Source organism: Pongo abelii, chromosome 8 (assembly GCF_028885655.2).
Source record: "Pongo abelii isolate AG06213 chromosome 8, NHGRI_mPonAbe1-v2.0_pri, whole genome shotgun sequence".
Classification (NCBI taxonomy): Eukaryota; Metazoa; Chordata; class Mammalia; order Primates; family Hominidae; genus Pongo; species Pongo abelii.
In genome coordinates, this window is record NC_071993.2 from 133,555,325 (window position 1) to 133,574,219 (window position 18,895).

At 43.2% G+C, this 18,895-nt stretch overlaps 1 long non-coding RNA gene across 5 annotated transcripts in view; it reads right to left on the reverse strand.

The window, feature by feature from the left end:
* C8H10orf90 (chromosome 8 C10orf90 homolog) overlaps positions 1-18,895 on the reverse strand; it is a 102,029-nt gene that overhangs the window by 40,968 nt on the left and 42,166 nt on the right. The window contains exon 4 of one of the 5 annotated variants that reach the window (XR_008510704.2): positions 3,265-3,597. The exons of the other annotated variants lie outside the window; for them this stretch is intronic. This is a non-coding gene — a long non-coding RNA (chromosome 8 C10orf90 homolog). The remainder of the gene's footprint in view (positions 1-3,264; positions 3,598-18,895) is intronic. 5 annotated transcript variants of the gene reach the window in all.

Consider the following 18,895-nt stretch of genomic DNA (forward strand, 5'->3'; position numbering starts at 1 on the left):
TGTGGGGTGGGGCCAGGCTGTGTAGTACACAGGGAAGAGCAAAAACTGTAGGGCTAGAGGGCCCTCAAAGCACCTTCCTGGACATGGGATCCAGCACAGGTGAGGCCACCTGAGAGCCATCAATTTTCTTATTCACCAAGAGGGGAAACCCAGCTTTCCATGTTCTTATGCACAAAAAAACAAAATGTAGGTCAAAAGTGCCTGCAGGCCCCAGTGTTGGATACACAGAAAGTACCAAAAAGAAAGAAATTATATTAGCCTTTGTCATTTGGAGACATTTGTCTACCTATTGTAAAGCTGGCTTTGCTAAATTATACAGAAAAATGTTTCCAAACTTTTATTTCAAAACATTGGTTCTGTTTAAGTACAAAATATTGCAGACAGAAAAAGTCTGAAAATAGTCATGCATCACTTTCTTTTATTAAAGCTCTCTGACAGAATCAAAAACCAAATTAGTTATCAGTGATGCAGTCTCTATCTGCCAGGTGATATGGATCCATCCTGGAGTTCGATTTTTTAAATTAACATATTTATTTATAGATTTATAGAGATCAACCGATCAATATTTTAATCTATTTATCTATCATCTATCTATCTATCTCTGGTTTATTGTAAATTTTTATGTGAATGAGCTTGTGTAAGTCAGATGTTCAGGCTGTGACTTGAAAGAGTTAAAGCAACTCAGAGAAAATAGAAGGTAGTTAGTGTACTGGAGAAAAGAAATATGCAGCCAAAGAAGGACTTTTCTGACAACTGATTGATCAGGTCTCATTTCACGCATTCTGAAACGTACAATCGTCAGCGGTGCAGTCACTCTCAGGTGGGCCCTCGCAGGACAAGGCGGCACGTGTGCTCTTCTCCTCCCATGCACTCCACGTGTGGGTGGGACGGAGAGTTCTCTGTTCATGCCCAACATGCTAAACTGCATCACCCCACTGAGGATCCACAGTCACTGCAGGATCTGGCCATCTCGAGAGCAGCCTGCCGACGAAGCCACCTATCCCAGACATTTCCATTCATTAGATGGGCGCTCAAAGCCCCTGTCCTGACTCTGACACATGGAGAGGGCTAGGCCATCATGAGTGTCCTTTAAATAGAAACATTTCCCATATCCCCTTTTCCCAAATTGATTGACATGCCATAGCACAATAATCTCACAAACTTGATTATCCCAGAATTGAGCTACGCAGCAGGAAGTGAACAAAAACCAACCAAAAGATTCTGCCCAACAGTTGTAAATTCCTTCTGTGGAACTCATATCCTTGACTCATAGAAGAGCCCCTTGGGTCATGATGCAATGCCCATTTATGTTTTCCTCAAGTTCATTTTTATTGTGAAATACATTATATTTACAATATAAAGATATTAAACAGAGCACCCACAAAGTTACCTCCTAGATTAAGAAGCGGAATATTTCCCGGACTTCAGACATCTGAGCTACTCTTGGATGGCACCCACCCACATTCTACGAGACAGGACCACTCACCTCAACTGTGAGTTACTCCACATTCTTTTTGTCTCTAATTTTCCCACCTATGTAGGTACCCTTAACCAATATGTTTTTATATCAAAATTCTGACTAGCAAGCACAAAGTTAGCTTTTTCTGTTTGTTTGTTTTAGACAGAGTCTCGTTCTGTCACCAGGTTGGAGTGGCACAATCTTGGCTCACTGCAACCTCCACCTTCCAGGTTCAAGCAATACTGCCTCAGCCTCCCGAGTAGCTGGGATTACAGGTGCCGGCCACCACGCCCAGCTAATTTTTGTATTTTTAGTGGAGACGGGGTTTCACCATGTTGGCCAGGATGGTCTTGATCTCTTGACCTCGTGATCTGCCCGCCTTGGCCTCCTAAAGTGCTAGGATTACAGGTGTGAGCCGCCGCGCCTGGCCAAAAGCTAGCCATTTTAAGGTAAGGACATCATTGTATCTGTTAGATAAAAGCTTCCAGAGGAGGCTTCAGCAGGTTGGCTGGGCCATAGCTTTCATGTGAGTTTGTGGGACATGATTCTGGGGAAGAAAGTAGCAAGGGATGAATGAGTCCTGGACACCAGGGACTGATCACGGTTGGCATCAGGCAGGGCTGGCATGTGTCCAGGCATGCTGGCAGGCAGGAGTAGCATCAGGGGAGTGGGCTGGTCTGGATTTTCTGTTCCTGACCTCACCATGTTCAACTGCAGGCCTTAGGGATAAGTTGATGCAGGACACTCTGCAGTGAAATGTGAGCCCTGTGGAAAACCATGCAGGGCAGGGACTGGGGGTGGCGGAATTTCAAGGACCTCAATGACACATCATCAAGAACAGCCGAGAAGAGGCATGCATCTGGGCTAGGTGGGGATACCGCCAGCCCATGCAGGTCCTTAGGACAATATGAGAAAAAGATGGGTCTTTTTCAAGACATTTTACCTCCATTGGCCAGAAAATGTCACCATAAGCCAATCTGATAGAAAAAGATACTTTATTATCTCTCCAAATATTGTACAAATCTTTGATGTTCTTATATGAGTCCCTGTTGAGCCAGTGGCTCCCTACACACACACAGTCTCATAATTGTAGCAATTTTGGCACAGTAGAAAACCAGAAAGCGTGAGTGGTTGCTAAGGACAGAAACCAGTACAACAGCAAGACTGTCAGTCACATCTCAAAGGAAGAGCAAGAAAACTATGAAAATCAGACATACGAGCCGGGAGGGTACAGCTGCCCAGGGAATTTTAATAGCCCAAGGCAGGTAAATGACATACAGAAGTCGCATTAGAATCATTTATTTCCAGATTAGTTTAAATTGTGTTAAAGGTATTCTGGTGTTGAAGATGAGACTTAGCTCTTTAGAACATTCATTCACTCAGGAAGAGAAAGATTGTCTCTGAGGTTTTGGGTCACAGCTCTGTGTAGCCTCCTGCCCTCTTAAAACAGACTTCAACCAACCACTCAACCAAAAAGACCTCTCTGAACAAAGCTGGCCTCCCTGAGTGTAAACCACACATTTCCTCCACATGCTGATGTTCCGGGCGGTGACGTTTTCTCCCCACAGAATCTGGGCCATCTTACAACCAACTATGTCTTAAGAGTTCCAGTAACCCAAGCTTGTATCGTTGTCTCTGGGCCATCAACATAAAGATCAGTTTCTCAACTCAACTGCAGGGTGGCCCTCAGCATCTCCTAAAAGCCCTAATGCTCTTTGCCATGAACCTAAACAGCCCCAGACTGCCTTCTGCCCTCAACACCTTTGCAAAGCTCTCGGGTCTGCATTTTATACGTAGCATCTCACCTCTTCCTTTCACCTGGGTTCTTTTCCAGCAAGCTCCATAACCACAGCATCTAACTGGAAACCAGTTAAGAGACATTGGCAGGCTTGGGTGTCTGTTGAACACCCACTCTGCATGGGCGCCTGCAGGTGAGTTGAGCACTCTCCTTTGCTGTCTCCTTTTGGCAAGAGAGAGGCTGCTGCAGAGGGGAAGGAAGGTGTTCTTCTGCATGTTGCCTGCTGCAGAGGCGGGGAAGGCATTCTTCTCCAAGTTGGATGCTGCAGAGGCGGGGAAGGCATTCTTCTGCATGTTGTGTCCTGCAGTGGAGGGAAAGGCATTCTTCTGCAGGTTGCATGCTGCAGAGGGAGAGAAGGCATTTTTCTGCATGTTGCATGCTGCAGAGGAGGAGGGAAGGCATTCTTCTGCATGATGCATGCTAATCCATGGACATGGAGGCCACGAAAAAGGAAGGAAGAGGCAGTAACAATGGGTACTCTAATCGCACAGCTTTTCAAGCAAGTGTTGTTTGCTTTATTCTTTTCCTTTCAAAGGAGAGAGAAAACCCAAAACCACCTCCAATTACGATACATGGAAGATGAAATAAAAGAAAGTCAAGTTAATTTGTGGCCTTTTAAGAAACAAGAGGTTGAGCATGGTGTCTCACACATGTAATCCCAGCACGCTGGGAGGCTGAGGCAGGAGGATTGCTTGAGTGCAGGAGTTCAAGCCCAGCCTGGGCAACATAGTAAGACCCTAACTCTACTAAAAATTAAAAAACAAAAAAACAAACAAACAAACAAAAAAAACTAGCCAAGCATGGTGGTATGTGCCTGTGGTCCGAGCTACTCTAGAGGCTGAGATGGGAGGATCACTTGATACCAGCAGTTCGAGGCTGCAGTGAGCCATGATGGCACCACTTCACTTCAGCCTGGGTGACAGAACAAGACACAGTCTCAAAAACAAAAAAAATACAGAAAGGAAGAAAGAAAAGAAAGGAAGAAGAAAAAGAAAAGAAGAGAGAAAAAAGAAAAGGAAAGAAAAGAAAACAGAACAGAACAAGCCTATTACATGGACAAGACTGGTAGATATTTTCTCTGCTTTTTTTTCTGGTTAAGACTTCAACTATTGGCTGCAGGTTAAAACTCTATTTCCTCACGTGGGATTGGGTCTCCATTTGGTATCGCTGTATTTCACCGCATCCAGACTTCTGTTTAAAATCAACCGATAATTGTTTCAGCACATTTCTGTTCAATTTCTATGTAGTGGCGTTGCAACCCAGGAAGGGAGTCAGAAAAGGTAGGAGGAGGCAGACAGCAAATGGGATAAACAGCTCCCGGCAGAGAGGATGGAAGCAGTGAGCTGCGTTACCCACAAAGATGATCCACAGCAAAAGCAGAGCTGGAGCGGGCGCCACTGGGAAGAGAAAGGAGAGAGAAGGAATGGGAATGCCAAGGAGGACAGCCAAGCTAAAAATCAACCCACAGGGATGAAGGGGCAACGGCGGGGCTGGAGGAAGCAGACATGGAGGGGGCCTTTCCTCACCAGAAAACCAGACTTCCTACAAATGCCTTTCTAGACAGTAAACAGACTTCTTCTGCTATAAACATCAACCATTAGAACCTTTTCTCCCTAAAGCAGCAGACCTCAGGGGCAGAGAGGCTGATGACCAAGAAATCCGACTAACTTGTAAACAGTGGTAGTGATATGTGAGAAGAGCCTTCCTTCTTCTGCGAGCTTGGGCAGATGGTCAGGAATGGAGAACCATAGTTAAGACGTCAATAGGGTGTTAGGATACTATTATGCAAATTCAGTGATCAGAAGCACGCTGTATATTCAGAGAAAAAGAAAAAAAACAATATATTCAATGTTATTGTTATAGTGTCAGGTTTCAAAGTACCATGTAGGCAATTGTGCAAGCAACTCTCATTTGCAGTAAAGACTCACATGCAGTTGCTGCAAAGTAGGAATATATGTATGTGTATATATATATATATATATATGTCAACCCACACAAAGAATATCTAGAAAGGACTGGATAACTAGCCAGTTACCCATTATTTTCTGTTTTTAGCTAGTTATGATTATTCCAATAATGTCATAAACCTAGAGATTTTCAGGTTGATGAACAGGAGTCTTAAAACACAACAAAACTATTTGGAAGGCAGAAATAAAACACACACACACACACACACGTGGACACACTCATGTCTGTCTGCTTCCTGATAACAAGATTACCTCGACTATATCGCAAATCATGATCAATAGAAACAAGTTCCAATTAATTATTAGATCACATCTTTCTACCGTACTTTCAGGAAGTAGAGTCCCAGAATATCAGTTACCCTACAGTCCTTTATCCCCAAAGCATGGCCCAGATTCCAGAAGCACACAGAAAAATAACTTTAAACTTTTCTTAAAACTTACTGCTAAAGTTTCCCAAAGTGACCCTTTGAAGTAATAATTATTTTCATTAAGACATTTCCATTTAGAAAATCTTTTTCTAAAGTATAAAAGCAATAAATGATCACTGTAAAGAAAGAAAACCTGACCTATAGAAAAGTGTTAAAAATTAAAATACTGACAATCTGACACTCCCCAAAATGCTCACAGTATTTCTCTCTGGGAGCTATGACATATTTCTAGTACATTAATCTATGAGCTTTTTCCTTCATTTCTTTCATTTCCACTTTGGATACAGCTTGTAACTCAAGTGGGTCACCCTCTCTCATACTCATACCCACTGACATATAACAGCACAGGTTCATCGAGACATGCCTGTTAGGGAGTGGTGCTGGGGTGATGGGCTCCTTGCTGTTGATGGTTCTCCTTCCTGGTGCCTGGCAATTTCAGCAGGCTTTCATGTCTCCTCCCACTCTTGCTTTCCTGGGTACTCTGACAATTACCAAACAGGCAATGCTGCATGTTAAATTGGAAGAAAAAAAAATCAAGGTAATCTTCCAGGCATTGAAGGGAACAGCATAGAGGAATGTTGACCAAGGTCCCCACAGAGTGAAATGTCTGCTCAGGACCAGATGGTCATCCCAGAATTACTGGACATGTACATGCAAGCATGCATGCATGTGGCTGTGTGTCTGTGTGCACATGTGCCTAAGTGAAGAAGGGAGGTGGCTTCCATGTCAGACTTTTAACCTACTACTCTCATCTGAGGGTACTGAGCTTTTAGCATTCCAGGGAAGGAGGAAACCAAGTTTTTTTGTGGGTTTCTCCTGCTCCCTCAAATAAATTTTTTGACTTATCTTCAATTTAACTATTTATTGAGTACCTACTATGTGCCAGGAAATGTTATAGGGCACGTGGGATGCAACAGTGAAGAAACAAAATTCCTGCCCTCATGCCTCGTACATCCAATGGCCATCATCTCCACACCAGCCCCACATTCCTACAACCACAGCTGCTTCACCTCTGAGCTTGTAGATTAAAACCTCCTACTCTCTGACTACATCCACTAACTCTTCCAGCTCACAGAATGCTACTCTGTTCATACCTTTTACTCAGAATCACTGAGCCCTCAAGTCCCTACCACCTCTGTTGTCAGGCACAGCTGGTTGCCTAACCAATATCCATTTTTGGTTTTTTGTTTTAACTTAGAAAACCCCCATTTTGTTCAAGATGGCAATGGTCCTAGCTAAAAACATTTTGGCATCATAGGCCACTGCTCTGGCCAGTGAGATATAAGTAGAAAAGTCCTTTGGGAGAACTGAGCAGGTCTTGAGAAGAGATGGTCCGCACAGTATTTAGTGTGGATGTGGATGTGATGGCTGGAGTCCTGGCAACTACTTTATGAGCATAATAATGAGAGCCACACCTAAAGGAAATAGAAAGGAAGGAGTCACATTCCAAAGCCATACCCTCCCCCAGGCTGCCCACCTCTGGATTTTTTTTTTTTTTTTTTTTTTGTTACAATAGATACACTCACCTTTTTAAGCCACTGCTTTTTGAGTATCTAGTTACTCAGAGTTAAACACAAGTCCTAATTGATCTATCAAGGTATAAGGGTAGATAGATATGTGGTAGCATAGAGCACAATCACATGGCATGTTTGTTAAAACTTAGACTGCTGGGCCCACTCTGGGGTTTCCAATTTAGTATATCAGAAGTGAGCCCCAGAAATGTTCATTTCTGAGTTCCCAAGTGATGCTGATGCTACTGCTCCAGGAACCATACTTTGAGACCCACATGGTTAGGTTTCATTGCAGTGAAGAAACAAAGAACAAAAGCAAGCAGATTTTGATGGCACAGTGCCTTGCTACTAAAAATGTGGTACACCAACCAGTAGCATTCACCATGCCCAGGAACTTGCTAGACACACAGAATCCGAGACCTCACCTCAGAGCCACTGAATCTGAATCTGCATTGTAACCAGTTCCCAAGTGGTTCACATGCATGTCCACGTCTGAGAAGCAGGACCTGTTACATGGCCTGTGCAAGCCCAGGGGTCTCTGCCCATCATGGTCATTCAGGAAGGTCAAGGAGGCTCCATCTGCCTCCATGACCGTGGGTGCTGAAAGGAGTGGATGGAATGGATCATTGCCCTGGCCCATCAAGGCTCCACTCTAGACGAGTCACCTCACTCAGGATTACCTCAACCATTAATGTCAGGGTGGCGGCTGTGCAATCCCATCAGGTTCCCAGAAAGAGAACAAGAATGAGAACACACAATTTAAGGACTCCTACAGTCAGCCTGGCTTTCTTCTGTCCTGTCCTTCAACTATTCTCAGAAAAAGGACTACAGAAATTTAAAATAGTGTAAGTACAAATGTATCTGCTAGAACAAAAACACAAACCTTCTTAAATACCAAAACAAATAAACAGATGTAAATGCATATATAGCAAAGACTACATATCTTGGAAAGAAATATCACAAGAATGAAAAATAAAAATAATTATTAAATTATGATAATGTTGACACCAAACATCGGTCATATCAATAAATGTGAATAGACTTAACTTATCTTTTAAAAGAAAAGGACTTTCAATGTGGCTTGTAAAACAAGGGAACTTTGGCAATGCCTGACTAAGCCACATCTGAACATAACTTGCAATTCAGCCATTCCCCTATGAGGATTGCACTCTGATGGGGCTTACAAGATGGCCTGCAGGCCTCCCCCAACATCATCGGCTTATTTGCTTTGTCCTCTGTCAGCAAGTAAGCCAAGGGCAAGCCGCAGAGATCTAAGGACGAGGGGTGAGGCCAGTGGGGAATAATGGCCCTTCCATAGAAGGAATGGACATCACTTTGATCTGCATTTGGGCAGACCAGGCGGGCTCCTTCAGATAATCAATTCCGACTCTAGCACTGAGCAGTGAATGTCACCTGTACTGAGCAGTCCAAATCACCAAACAAATATATCCAACATGTGGGAGCTGGCTGAGAGAGCCCTGGAGAGTCTTTGAGCTAATGAGCCTGGTCAAAGGGACGTGGAGAGAACTATTTTGAAAGCCAAAAGGCAGCAAGCCACAAAACATCTTGAATGAGACTAAAACTTGCAGGCAGTCTAGGGAGGGCCCCAGCTAGATCAGTGAGTGAGGGCTCATGGATACTAAATTAAGGCCTTAATCATCCCTCAACTATCTTCATGCTTAGGCTTAAGCCCTGGGATGGTCCACACACAAGCAGATCTTGATGTTCCTAATCTTGATTTTCCTACATTTTAGAATATCCCCCTACAACAACTTCCATGCATTGATTTTGAACATTGGCGCATCGACTCACCACAGCCTCCTGCTCAGGACGCCGCCTTCGTCATTAGCATGGCCGTCATTCTTGTTTGGACAGCTGTTTCCTGGCAATAATTTGAACATATACTACATTTTCCCCTCTTTATAAAAATGAGTAGCAAATGGGCATATGAGTATGCTTGGCAAAACTTAATAATTAAGTTGAAGATGGAGATCATTAGGTGCTGGAAGAAGCAAATCTTTAACCTTAACTCATGGTCATGGGACTAAAGCCAGAAATGGGTTGATTTCATGCTGAGTTGTGAAGGAAATGAACAAAATTAAAGAGTCAATTTGAAATGTGAAATATATATGACCAAACACTAGGCCTAAGGAGGAGTTACAAAATCACAGGTTTTATATCACTGTTGAGAGCTCTGATCACAGAATCCCCTTTCTAATGTTTTTTTGATATGTATTCAACGTCCAAACGTGTTTTCAGGACACCGACTGTAAGGGATCCATGGTTTTGGTGCTTTGTGGGCTGGGGCCGGGAGGCAGACAGGCTTGCCTCGCACAAAACACCTCCACTTCCTGCCTCTCCCGGTCAGGTCAGTCCTGTTCCTCCCTCCAGCCCCGTCAGACCCTCATTTCCATTATAAGATCTGGAAACCCCATTTTGGGAAGATAGAAATATCTTAGAGGATTCCATGTCAGGAAAGGAAGTGAATTCCAAGGCTGCAGGATTCCCGTGGAAAAGGCCCCGAGTTCCACTTCTCAGCGCTCCTGGGGCCGCTGGAAGCGCTTCCTAGCCTGGCTGACATCATCTCTCTGGTTTTCTCAGACACTTTTTGCAAACCTCAATCACGTCAACCCAAACTCAGCTGGAAACACGTGGCCCTGTGTGCATCTCCTTCTAAGAATACTGTGCCCTTTGAAGAACTATTTTTGACAATCAGAATTGGAGACAGTCCCTAGGGCCTCTGAAGAGAAGCACATGCCACATGAAAATAGTCACTAAGAATAAATCAAGCGACCAAAGGAGCCCGCGGCAGTGCAGGCCAGGCCGCAGGCAGGATGCAAGGAAGGCGACACTGACCCCAGCTGGTTTTCTCTGCCTCCGTCTCCTGTGACTGCTAGGCTTAGACATTTAATGTCCTTTTGTTGCCGAGTCCCTCCCCAAATGACGACCATTTCTCAATGCAATAAACAGGTGCTGTGGCACCAGACAAATGCTCCGCTTTCTAATCACTCCCATTTAACGCGGACTTCCTGAGTTATTTATTTCTCTTCGCTGAGAGTAATTCATAAGAAACAAAACATATTTGGTTTACGGCTTTGCCCCGTGAGACCACTTAGGTATAGAAAATAGAAATATGGTTAACTGCTTCTTGAAAGCTACCATGAATATTTGCACCTAGGAAAAGCATTTCCTTTACACCCTAAGAAGGGAGGGATTTCTTTTGGAAAATAAATGTATCACTATTTTACTTTTTTTTGTTTGTTTGTTTTGAGACGGAGTCTCACTCTGTCACCCAGGCTGGAGTGCAGTGGCATGATTTCGGCTCACTGCAAGCTCCGCCTCCCGGGTTCACGCCATTCTCCTGCCTCAGCCTCCCCAGCAGCTGGGACTACAGGTGCTCACCACCACGCCCGGCTAATTTTTGTTTTTGTTTTTGTTTTTTTTTTGTATTTTTGGATCAATGTGGAGAAGGCAAACTTCTGACATTTTTAAGTGCTCAGTGAATACAGCTGAGTGTTGTTTTATATAAACTCACACCACTGGCAATGAATTATGCGGAATGACTGTAGGATGTGCGTATTTTTTCCCCAGACCTTTTCCTCATTTTTGGGTCAGAATATTCAATATTTTTGAAGAACACGAAAAAAAAAAAGATAGATGATTTCTTTTCATTGGGCTTTTAAACCTTGGAACACCCCAGTCAAATTTTCCCAAAGCTTCTCTTAGGAAGATAAGCCTGCCACATTTCACATCCTCTGGGTCTACGCAGTACCTGCCACACTTCTTTGTGTTTTGCCTTGACACTTTTCAAAGAAATCTTTTTTAGAGCAAGTACAGATCCCCTTAAAAAGTGAGTTTTCAGGAAGCTGGTCTTTAGGTTGCATTTGCTTGTTTCTTTAAGAAAAAAACAAAAGAATGGTCATTGTTAACATCTTACATGTTAGCATTAGGGAAGCAGAGCCAGGGGTACAAGGGAGCTCTTTGTACAGTTTTTGCTCCATTTCCCTAAGCCTAAACATGCAATGTTTCTAAAAGTGGTCATTTGTGGGAGATTTAAAAAGTTCCTCATGGAATAGGAGTTTTTTATATAGTTGAGTCACTTCTCAGCAGCTCTGCCATACATACAATCTCTGCATCTGTTGATTCACCAGAAATGGCATAAACATATCTGTAAAATCCTGTGCTATAGTTCTTAAAGCACCCAGGTACATCTGATCATGGTGTAGTTCCCATCAATCTGTTGGAGAGATAGGTCATCAGCTGCTCAGAATCCCACCAAGCCCAGCTCTGCTGACTCATGCCCCTGGCAGAGTCCCCCAGCGAGACCATGAATAAAATCTCTCAGGGTGGTTGGTTTGTGACACAGCATCATTTGAGAAAGACGAAAGGCATTGGAAGTAACTTGGAATACAGGCCCTTGGAATAACTTGGAATCCTTGAATGAATAACTGGGACCTATTCCCACCTGGTTCTGCCACCCATCAAGTGGGTGACGATGCACAGACCACTCCACCCATCTGGTCTCAAGTTCCTCATCTACATCACAGGCTGATCGCCATCCTGCTCCAGGAGGAGGAAATGGGACCACTGGAAAATGAATGCGACAAGAACAATGCAGTGCACAAACATGAGCCTTTGTTATAATTGACTCAGCCCTAGGATGGCCCATAGCTAAGGCACGACTTTAAACAGAGGATCTGTAAGTGACATAGACTTTGTTCTTTATTTTAAGTCTAAGAAAAAATGTATACACACAAGATGACACAGAAAGGCAGGAAGCCAGTTTGCTAAATGTTTGACCCAGGTCTAATCCCCGTGCTCAAAGATGGCTGTTTCCTGCCCTTTTTGCCAGAGTTACTGGATGAAGGCCAGATGAAGATCGATGCGAGTTAGGGGTGTGACCATCTTGGAGGGTGAGCTAAGGGCTGCCCTTTGACTAGAACAAACCAAAGCGTGCTGGAGGAGGAGGTTCTGCTGTCCAACACCCCTGGCCTTGGTCTTGTCCTTTCAATGTGCCAACTCCTTTCTTGTGTTGTGTCCCCTGGGGAACAGGGGAGAAGGATATGGAGCTGCCTTCAGGAGCTGGAGGAGATCTGAGATGCTCAGTGAACTTTAAGTGCAAAACAGGAATGAAGTGGGGGTGACATCAGCCTCTGCCCCTCTGTGCCCTTCCCTGCTGGAACAAGCATACTCTCTCTTCTCACCTTCAAAGATGCCCTTAAACACCTTGGTCAGATTCATCTGGACACCGAAATTTGCACTAGGGTGGGGAATGGGGCTGAGAAGCATATAGTGAGATTTGTGCTGAACTCCCGCTCTACCCCAGGGTGTGAAGAGTAAAAGAACATAATTGTCCAAGGCCAACCAGTGAATAAGAATGTCTGGACACTTCTATGACAAGTCTGCAAGCACTGAGGGAAGGGGCTGTGCGTCATTCCAATGTGGGTGGTCCTCCTGATGGGCTTCCCAGGGAGCTGGGGCTCAGGTTCATGCTGGTTGAACTGAAATGAATGACAACTGCACAAATTTATCAGAAAAGACCAGTCAATGGGACAAGCTCTAGGGTCACACTGGTGTACGCTTTGGAGTTGAGGAAGAGAATCCAGTAAGAAGGGGGCTCAATCCAAATGGCATGGGATTTCTGGTAAATCATGCAGAGCCTGCCCAGCCCAGATCCAGAGGGCAAAGAGCTGGGCCAGAGAAGGTGCTCCTGGGTGCTGAGCTCCTGAGAGGCCCTGATTGTTCAATCCCAACTCATCCTGAATGGGAGTCTGACTTGGGCAAGACCCACCCCCTCCAGAACGCAGCTGACAACAGGCATGGCAGCAAGGCCTCCCCATGGTTGCAGGCCTGCTGTTATTTATACACATGGGGGTTATTCTTTTTCTCCATGAAGATGCCTTTCTCCCATTAAGGCTAATGGAAGTCATGTGGCTGAACTGAAGGCATTTCATTTTCCAGATTTTCTAAAAATAAAATGCAGAGAAGGAAAACATATGTATTGTTTCTATTTGGGATTTTAAGAACATAAACAAAAAGGAACCAGAGAGATTCACTGCCCAAGACATCCAGTTCCCTCTCGATTATAATAGCAGACTGGTTACTTGTCATTGAATTGGTTTCGATGTGGGATAACATGACATCCTGCTCGATTTCTTACATGGACACAGTTTAAGTAATGCTCCTTTTATCCCTTGAAAAATATATCCCATCTTTTCTTTGATGACCAGGATACTGAAAGGTTTTTATTGGCTAGTGGAGTACTGCATTCTGGTTCAAAAGATCTGTATTCCAGAAAAGTTTACTGGGAAGAACATTTTTAAAAAGATAATTTTATTTTCCTAATGACTTTTATTATTCACTTGTGATTATGTATGGCCAAGATAAAAAGGTGCCTCTTGGATATAATAAAATCACACTTAAAAACACAAACATACTTTTACAGTAACGTTTAAAGAGAAAAGTGTGATAAAATGTTAATACCACTCAAAATGCAAGTAACACTGTGGGCCAAACTCAAAATGTCACTAAAAAGCAACTGAAAATAAAGCTCTGTTCTGCTTTGTCTTATGTAAGTATAGTAATTTCTAATTTGGCAAAATTTGCTCGGTCTTCTATTGGCTTTAACATTCTAATTTTCCACGTAGGACCATTTCATGGTTCAGGGCACTTTTCCCATTGCTTGAATTTACAGGCATCTTTAAACACGGCTATAGCTCCATGTACCATTTGGCCCAGTGCTTGGGAGCTTTCAGGCACATCAGTCTCTGCCTGGAGATGAAGGTTGTCCCCAGGGACTGGTGAACATACAGTGGCCCGCCCACTGTCACATGCATTTGAAAATGATCAGTTAATGATTAGGACCTGTACTAACCTTAACCATCACATCCCTTAGTTCAATGACTTCTTTACCTCCAGATCTCGGCATTAAGTCAACCCCTGCTTCCCTACGTTCTGCATGGAATCCATCTGCAAGCACTAATTCTGCATAACTGAAACGTCCTTCCAACTATACTCTCTCCATCCCCACCTGTACCACTCACTTGGTGGACTCTCTTGCTTTGTTGACTTTCCTGCTTCACCTGAGATCTTGAGAAAATGTAGGTCAGGTTATGGTAATGCTCAGCTTAGGTCTCTCTGATGGCTTTTCCTCCCACCTAAAATAAATCACAAACTCCTCCTGGTGTGATCTGGCCTCTGCTCACCTCCATGAGCCCAGGTGTCCCCTCTCTGCCCCTCTGCTCTGCAGTCCCACTGGTCTTGGTCTCATCCCTTGAATGTGCCACCTTTATTCTTGTGCCATGTCAGAGGCTTTTTGCCAGCTGTTCCTTTGTCCTCTCTAGTGTCACAAGACAGGCTCCTTCCATCATCTGCAGATCTTGGCTGAAATGTCAATCAGAGAAGCCTTCCCTGGCCACCCATCTAAAGGAGCCAATGAGTAGCCAGCCCAATCACATCATCTGACTTCAGTGCTCTACACAAGCTCTTATCACCACTGAAATATCTCACTTGGAAGTGTCTATCTGTTGTCCATTTGCATCTATGCAATAGCAAGCTCCGTGAGAGCAAGGACCTTGCTTTGCTCACTGCAGTGCCCAACACCTAGATGACACATGGCACTTAATAAATATTTGTCAAGTGACTTATATCATCATTTAACTAATGGCTCATGTCAAGTGACTCACATCATTTAACTGATGACTCCTCATGGATTTCATTCAGCCAAAAGAAAAATTGGTTTGAGACAGAGTCCACATCCCAAATGGCAGAGGCATTTCTGCATTCTCTGGCCCTTCGTTTTTCTTGCACCATTCCCTCTGTGTCAGGAGGGTGTTGGAAGCCTGGCTCCCACTAGCTGGGCCACCATGTTGGCAGGTACCAGTGTTGGGGTTCAGAAAACACCACCCTAAAATGAAGAAGCCAAGTTTCTGACTTTCTCCTTCCCTCCTGTCTCTCTCTGTTCATCCTTCCCCAGGGCAAGTCACAAAAACTAGAATCCCTCCTCCCCAAGTTGGGCCACACAAACCAGAATGCCTTGTCCCAAAGACCAGCCATAAAGCCTAAAATGATGACTCTAATCTTCTTCCCACCTTTCTGTGTAACAGCTGACCATAAAGAAATTAAGACCCTCATTCCAGAGGGGTTCGTACCTCACACCTAGGAGGAAGAAATGCTACAAAAGAGAAGCCATGAAGAGTCTGAACAGACAGTCCTTGCTAGGTTTCCCCAGTCTATTACCATTGGCTCATACTTTCTTTGTCCAGTCACATTTCTACATTTGTCTCTACTTTGCTGATCCTAAGCATAAAATCAGATGGCTTCCATGAAGCTTTGGATCTTCATCTTCAAGACTCCTGTGTCATGTAAAACCAGGATTAAATAAATGTGCTATGCTTTTGTCTTGATAACCTGTCTTTTGTTATAGGGGTATCAGTCCTGACTCTTATGAGGGGGAGGGGAAAGGGATCACTCTTTTTCTGCCCCTATACTATGAATCTACTTGGCTGAATGGAACAGGTGGCAGGATGCAGGGTTGAGTGCAGCATAGCCTAGTGAGCAATTGCCATAAGCAACAATGCAAATGTACAGATTCCATCAGAACCATTTGACAGGACCCTCAAGGCTTGCCCTTTTCCACTCTGAAACTTGTATAAACTAAGTGGCAAACTTGACTGATTCCAACTTCACCTTTTCTCTCTGCACCTTGCCTTCACAGAAGCACAGGTGGGCAGGAAATTAGACAAAAGCCAGGTGTGCAGAAGAGTGGGAATGGAGAAGCTGAGAGCTCAATTGCACTGTCACTGAGATCATTTACTCCCTAACTAGCTAGTAGTAGCCCTTATGACTTTTCCCTGGATTAAAATTACACATTTTCCATTTCTGACATGACCACCAGCCCAGCCACGTGAGGGCAATTTTCAGGAAGGAAGCAGCAGATCAGCTTCCCAGGCCACACAGACCAGACACCAAGCTCTGGTGTGTCATTAGGGAAAACAAGATGATCAGGCTTTCTCTGAGGTTAGAAGAGGGGTGTGCATTTCCTTGCAGGAAAAAAGAATCCAAGTTTCGGGAAATTTTCTCTGCTGGAAAAGGAGTTAAGGAACAAGGAGTTAAGGAGTTAGGCTTGGGGACCCTTAATTTTAAGTTTTCTGCATTTGGGACATTAGGTACTCTTGCTGAATAATACGCAACACCCAGATAGTCAATGCATTTCTAAAGAAAATTGCCTTCTAGAAGATATTGCTGGCTAAAATAACACAGTGCATGACAGTTATAGTGTGTGAATTATATCTCCATGAAATTCTTAATAAATAAATCTTTACAAAAGCAAAACAGCTCACCAGGTTGATAGCCTGTGGCCAGCAGATTCTGAACCAGGCAGGAACAGAAAAGGACTTGCCAAAGGCAAACCAAGAGCCTTTCATTCTTCACAGGTAGAGCCTAAGTGAAATACACTGTTCCATACTTGGCATTCTGGTCTTTGCTAGTCTTTTGACTTGTACTCTAATTTCTTTTGGTTGAGAAACTAATTCAACTCAGCTGCAGAGACTCCAAGTTTTGTGCTTTAAGTTTTATAATGTAATTAAGGATTCACATCCAATTACATCATGTGAAAAATCCTCTCTCAATCCTTTCTCTACTAATCCTAGACTCCATGCCTTGTGTGCTGACTTGATCTATGCTCAGGAGAAAAACAGAAAGCTCATTTGCAAGCACCGAGCCGAGCTTGAAATGATCGGTGATATTTTAGCCTAGTCAACATTGTCTGAAAATACCTGCATTCCTTTTGTTTGTGATTTGAGATCATAGGATGTATTCTTATAAGGTAATCCTTAAAAAGGAGGACTGCATCTTCAGAATAAGACTTCAGCATTAGCTCTATAAGCATAGATTTCACACCAACCAGATGCAGGTATTGTCACTTCTCTCTGAGCAACCCTTCAGAGGCCCCAGAGTGAGGCCTGAAATCTTTGGTGTGGATAGCCTCACATGCTGGGTCCTAAACTACCAATACCATATTCTATTTGCCACCCACGAAGTTCACGGTGATCCAAGAACGGGTTCTGTTTGTCATTCTCCAAGACTGTGCATTTCTGGGTCTGCTGTGGGTTGCTTCCACCATGGGATGTCCTTACCCACCCCACTCATTGAAAATCAACCCCCCGACCCCATCTTGCTCTGTAGGTTCAGCAGAGGCTTTGGATATTCCAGAAGCCTGACATTGACTCATTCTGCAAATGTCATTGCTGGTAGACCTTCTCTCCTCTCTTTCTCTCTCCTGTCTGTGTGCATCTTGGGGCAGAGAAAGTTATCCTTCTCTTCCCTGTGTCATAAAGCACTGTAATTCATATGCCTTCTATACTTAATAAAACTTTAAACTCTGTTATTTTTGCATCCCAGTTCTCTTCATGTATATGCCAGTTCCCTCTAGATTCATCATTATTTTGAGTTGTCACAACTACCCCAATTCTCTAAAAACAAAAAAAAAGTTAGAATAATAAAAATGTAAAGTACAAGTTCAAAAGGATTTAGGGGTCCCTATACACTGACTCAAATAGTACAGGTTAACCACTGTGGTCCCTAATGACGTAAAAGAGTTAATACACTAACAACTCCGAAAAAACCCTAACACCAAGACTATTTCTTAAGTAGGAAATATACATGGCCAATACATGAAAAAGTCCTGCTTTATTTGTGAGTTGATATTAGACAAAAATATCGTATTTTTCACCTATCAAATTAGTAAAGTGTAGAGATATATATACTCAATTCTAGAGAGACTAGAGGGAGGCAGAAACTCTCCTACATCGCCAATGGCAGCACACATTACCACGATATTTTTTAAGGCAATTAGTAATATAGAATCAAAAGCCTTGAAAATGTTCAAATCATTTACCTAAAAATTCCTCTTCCAGGAATATAGCTTAAGAACATAAACAGAGGTATAGTCAAAGTTTTACACACACAGATATTAAGAATTATTTATAATGGTGAAAAAATAGGAATCAAGTTAAATGCCCAACATTAGGAATATAGTTTAAAAGTTTGTATCATCATATGATCTGAATATTAGTTATTTCATATGTTTGAAAATAACTTTTAATAACAAGGAAAACAGGTCACTCTAATTCGTGGCTTAATTAAGAACTGTGACAATATTAGAAAAAGCCTAACAATGTGAGCAAAAAGGAATCTTCAAGAATAGACACGGTACAATGGACTGAAGTTCACGTTCGTACCAAATTCATATGGTGAAGCCCTGATCTCAGTGTGATATTATTAGGAGGTAGGGTTCTGGGAGGTAATTAGGTCATATGGGTGGAGCCCTCATAAATTGGATTAGTGACTTTATAAGCAGCAGCTAGTGAGCTAGCTAGCTCACCTTCCACAATGTGAGGACACGACAAAAACTCAACAGTCTGCAATAGGAAGAGGGCCCTCACCAGAACCCGACCATGCTGGCACCTGGATCTCAGACTTCCAGTCTCCAGAACTGTGAATAATAAATTTCTGTTGTTTGTAAGCCATCATGTTTATGGCACTGTGTTATAGCAGCATTAACAGACTAAGACATCCCATTTAAGTCCACTTGTATAAATGGACTTCATGAAGTTCATTGTTAAATGAAGAGGCATACCATCTTTATATAGAAAAACTAACAATGCAATGATGACGATTAAACTCATCTTTGAATTTAATTTTTTTAAAAGAGCAAAAAAGTCCTAATTTTT